This window comes from Sinocyclocheilus grahami, unplaced genomic scaffold (genome assembly GCF_001515645.1).
Source record: "Sinocyclocheilus grahami isolate Dianchi unplaced genomic scaffold, SAMN03320097.WGS_v1.1 scaffold782.1, whole genome shotgun sequence".
Taxonomy (NCBI): Eukaryota; Metazoa; Chordata; class Actinopteri; order Cypriniformes; family Cyprinidae; genus Sinocyclocheilus; species Sinocyclocheilus grahami.
Window position 1 is genome coordinate 267,196 of NW_015505961.1, and position 5,830 is coordinate 273,025.

At 40.4% G+C, this 5,830-nt stretch overlaps 1 pseudogene; it reads right to left on the bottom strand.

Annotated features, from left to right (window-relative positions):
- Positions 1 to 1,470: 1,470 nt before the first annotated feature.
- On the bottom strand, positions 1,471 to 3,331 carry LOC107561595 (TIR domain-containing adapter molecule 1-like; annotated as a pseudogene).
- Between the last annotated feature and the right edge of the window lie 2,499 nt (positions 3,332 to 5,830).

The window sequence follows — 5,830 nt, forward strand, 5'->3', positions numbered from 1 at the left end:
CACTCACTCACACTCACACACACTCACACTCACACACACACACTCGCACACGCTCACGCTCACACACACTCACACTCACACACACACACTTGCACTCGCACTCGCACACGCTCACGCTCACGCTCACACTCACACACACACTCATTCACACACACACACTCACACACGCACACACTCACACACACACTCACACACACACACACACTCACACACACACACACTCTCTCACACTCACACACACTCACACACACTCACACTCACACACACACACACACTCACACACACACACACTCTCTCACACTCACACACACTCACACACACTCACACTCACACACACACACACACTCACACACACACACACTCTCTCACACTCACACACACTCACACACACTCACACTCACACACACACACACACTCACACACACACACACTCTCTCACACTCACACACACTCACACACACTCACACTCACACACACACACACACTCACACACACACACACTCTCTCACACTCACACACACTCACACACACTCACACTCACACACACACACACACTCACACACACACACACTCTCTCACACTCACACACACTCACACACACTCACACTCACACACACACACACACTCACACACACACACACTCTCTCACACTCACACACACTCACACACACTCACACTCACACACACACACACACTCACACACACACACACTCTCTCACACTCACACACACTCACACACACTCACACTCACACACACACACACACTCACACACACACACACTCTCTCACACTCACACACACTCACACACACTCACACTCACACACACACACACACTCACACACACACACACTCTCTCACACTCACACACACTCACACACACTCACACTCACACACACACACACACTCACACACGTATTACAATTGTACTAATTATGAATTGCATATTTATAGATAGAGAGAAAGACAGACACCAATTAAGCTAATTTGTATTCAGATATTTCCCCTCAAGCACAGTAATACAGAATAATTTATCAGTTTTGTCATTAGAAAACTAACTGTTGTATTATTGCAAATAATACAACGGGGAAAAAGTGTAAACATATTCCTTGCTGTCATATGACAATGATTTTATTATTTTTTCCCTTACAGTAACACAATAAACATTTTGCTTTCAGTTGACGTTTTTCATTTCTGTGTCAACTTTACAATTTTTAAAGCAAAACCTAATTATAATGAATATATGAATTGTTGAACATGGAAATTAAGCTTAGACTCAAAGTACCACAAAAATATATTAATAATAATAATAATAGAGAACTATAAACCACCATAAAACATACATACAGCCCTAATGTTGAATTATTACAATGATATGAAACACTATGTCTTATTTTTTCTTTTCTTTTTTAGTTGGTAGTTGTGGTTGATTGTCAGGCCTCCTTCCAACCCCGCCCCCAAAAACACATCAGCCAACCAGATGTCAACTAACCTGAGCATTTAAAAAGATTGACAGGTAGAGAGTGCTCTGATTGGATAAAATAAGTTTTCATTCCCTGAAACACATGATTTATCACAACACCTATTTTAGTGAAAACACACTGAAAACACCAGGTTTAAAAATCAAACTCATCGGCCGAATTTTTAGCATGGTCAATATTCATCGTTGAGTGACTTCCGATCATAACGTTTTGTGCGTTCTCGATGTGGATGCACGACGGTTGTTGCTGCTGCCATGCGCCGTGTTGCGGATGCATCGCTCCATGTGACGGAGATGGATGCATTGGTACAGATGGCGGATAAAACATGCTATTTTGCTGCATTTCGCTTTCTTGTCTCAGTCGCGCAAATTTTTCCATCTCTCGTCGCAGCTCCACATTTATGGCGTTCTCTGTTCCTCGACTAGTTTCTTACGATGCTGTTTGATCATCCAAATCTTCTTTTGAGTTGCTACTTTTTCGGTTGCGATGGCCTTTTGGGCGTTGTGTTCGAACATTCTTCTGCTTTTATCGAGAGGGACCTTCGTCTGAAGCACCAACGGAAAACTTTTGCGCAACAAACAGTTCTTGCGAGGTAGCAGCGGAATTACGGAGTTCATTTTGTGGCGGTTTTCCAGCGAATTCACGATCGCTGAATCGGCGCTGGTCGCGCTGTGGTTGGAGATGAAGTTCTGGGTGAGCAGCAGCAGCGTGAACGCCAAATTCTCGATGGCGTCCTCCATACATCGCAACGTCGACCTTCCTGGTTGTGCGAAGTCGTCGGAAAACGTTGCACCAACTCCAGAAATTATACGTTCAAGTTTGTCCTTGAGTCTTTGCGCCTCGTCCGCGTCTTCAGCTTCATGCAGGATCACAAAGTCGTAAAACGTTTCTTCTACGTCGCTTTGACTCGGTTCTGGAGAGCTAAAACTGATAGGTTGAGTTGTCGGTTTGTGATCGTTAGCGTTTAGTGGTTGTGCTCAAAGTTTGAGGCGGACGAAAAATTGAGATTCGTGTTTTTGGATGTCACAAGTTGGGAGCTTCCATTGCGGTCTAGACACTGCTTCGACTTTGCCGCGTCATTAACTTCCGCTGTCGGTAGCTGGTTCTTTGCGCAAATATGTCGTAGTTGGTCTTGATTGGTTGAAGTTTCACCATCTGTTGGTGTTCGTAGACTCATCGACTTTGATTCTTCCATATTGGATTCTGTAGCAGTTGGCAAGCTGATTTCGATACTGTAATGTGAGCTTGATTGCGGAGATGATGGAGGGCCATTGTTTCGACCTAGCGACGTCAAATTGTAGGTTTCGGTAGGAAGTTCGGTGTTGGATTCATTGATAACGTCAGGCCCGCAGACTTGCTTCACTTCCTCCTCGACGTCTAAAGATAGCACACCAGCCATTCTGCTCGAAGCAAGAGCTTTGCGGTACGTTTGATCTCGTAAGGACTTGTCGCACAATCTCTCCTGCACCAAAACGTAAAAAATTCTTGCGATATCCAATAACATATTGGCGTGTGTTGACTTAAAACCACCAATATTGGCGTCTGTTGACTTAAAACCACCAATGTGGCTACTGTTCACACATTCTCCGTGCATTTTGACCATTTCGGCTAAGTATTTTCCAATGTTGCTGTCGCTGTTAGCCGTTAGCTTAGCGTGCGCCTCTCCAATCCTTTTAAGGAGAATCAAGCACATGGCATTCACCATTTCCTCGGCCCGTGTGTGGACCATTTTGAACGTCAGGCCGACCCATCGATCCTGACCAGCCTGGGAAATTATATCAAATGCCTTGGCGAGATTCGCGAACCCTTGATTCACGAGCTCCGCTCCATCGTCTGCCATTGTTTACGCAAATACGGGCTATCATATGTGAATATGTGTTCTCATATGACATGTCCAAGCCATTCCATTCAATCCGAAGTCACTTAGATGAGCGTGGGCTCCTGAATGCTGAAAGACAAAGTGAAGTCTATTTCAATATTAATTGTGATATTTCCCAAGCTAACAAAGTATATTCTATGAACGTTTTGCTAACAAGTTTTTAAAACATTAGTTCTGAATGTTCTCTGAAAGTAACATTTCAAAATATCAGACTATCAGACATCAGAATAAAAATTCAACTGAAATGTTTTAGAAACCATTTTGTTTACATCATTCCATGAACAATGCATCAATACAATTTTTGTGCTAACGTTTTGAGAACATTATTACCAGATAACTTTGAACAGGTGTTCCATTAACCTTACAAGAAGAACTTTAGTTCATAACTTTAAGAGAACCTTACCAGAACGTTAGCCAAAGTTCTGAGAACGCTCCCTGTAAGCTGGGTTAATTGACTAGATCATATAAAAAATGGCGTATGAATAATAACATACAATATCAAGACTTGAAAATAATCCCAAATAAGTGTTTAGCGACTTATTAGTTGCTGTCTTCAAACAGCATAGTCTAAATAACAGTCAGACTTGACGTTCACCAAATAATTAATAGGTAAATACTAGCTACATCACTCAATGTATTTGATAAATATGATAAAGCAACACAAAAGAGCGTGTGTCTTACCTTTGTAATAGCTCTGCATTCATCCAGAAGCAGGAACTGAGAAACAGAAACAGCAGAAACGGCGAACCTGTAGAAATGGACTGATTATCAAACATAAAGTGGCTTATGGTAACTTACCGGCTGTTTTATATCTAAAACATTAAGTGACACATGGGTGTTTTAAAGACTGCTTTCTCTTGTAATGCGAAAGAAGGTAAAAAATGTGGACTTCTGTAGGACTTCGTCGTTTCAGGTGACCAGAAGATGGCTACGGAAGTTCTAAGCGGCCATGCATTATTTTTTTTTTCTTCTTGTTTTCTCATTATAACGACTTATTTTCTCGTTATATCGACATAATGAGAGTTGCGTTATAACGAGAAAACAGCTCTCGTTATGTCGATATAACGAGAAAAAGAAGTCGTTTAAACGAGAAAACAACTCTCGTTATGTCGATATAACGAGAAAACTAAGTCGTTATAACGAGAAAACAACTCTCGTTATGTCGATATAACGAGAAAAAGAAGTCGTTATAACGAGAAAACAGCTCTCGTTATGTCGATATAACGAGAAAAAGAAGTCGTTATAACGAGAAAACAGCTCTCGTTATGTCGATATAACGAGAAAAAGAAGTCGTTATAACGAGAAAACAGCTCTCGTTATGTCGATATAACGAGAAAAAGAAGTCGTTATAACGAGAAAACAGCTCTCGTTATGTCGATATAACGAGAAAAAGAAGTCGTTATAACGAGAAAACAGCTCTCGTTATGTCGATATAACGAGAAAATTAAGTCATTATAACGAGAAAACAACTCTCGTTATGTCGATATGACGAGAAAATAAAGTCGTTATAACGAGAAAACAACTCTCGTTATGTCGATATAACGAGAAAATTAAGTCGTTATAACAAGAAAACAACTCTCGTTATGTCGATATGACGAGAAAATAAGTTATATAACGAGAAAACAGGAAGGAAAAAAAAATTATGCATGGCCGCTTAGAACTTCCGTAGATGGCAGTAAAATTGACTAGGAAAAGTTTTGAATAAGAACTACGTACCTGTTGATCTTCTGAATTTTCCTTTACGTTGTTTAGCATCAAATTTAAAGTAAATAGGACTAGTTGTTTACTTGACCATTGTTTTAATTTTTTATTTAAATTACTGTGGGCTTTCATACATATTCCATGTGCTACTATAAATAACTGTAGGCTTTCATACTGCATATTCCATGCGCTACTGCAATTAGTTTAGGGTACATTTAGCTAAATAAAAAAATCTATATTACCATTAGAAAAAAACAGTGAATTTTTCACGTGTGATTTTAATATTTTTATTTGTAAAAAAAAAAAAAAAATTTTTTTTGTTCTCAAACTATATAAAATTAGGATTTAACATTAAGAAAAAAAGTTAATATCATTAATTTAATAAATGTACTGTGTGCTTATTACTTGACGTTGAATACATATTGAAATATTTTATTTGTAAATGGAATAAACAATTAGAAATTAAATGTTGATTATATATTAATTAAAAAGGAGCGAATCATTTAACGTGTGCTTTTATTATATAACACACCGCCAAATGTCGCGAGATTCAGAAGAGCCGAGGAGCCAAGCATGTGCGATAACGAGAGCAGGGTTTCGCGCGCTCAGCCTAAGCTCCGGCAACGCTCGTGAGTGACGCGCGGCTCGACCAATCAGCGAGCGTCTCAGAACTCCGCTCCGCCAATCAGCGACGCGCTGTGCCCGCGGGAGGCGGGGAACACGTTGTTGAACACTTTTATTGATTCGAGCCCCAGGTCCAGTGCGTTTCGC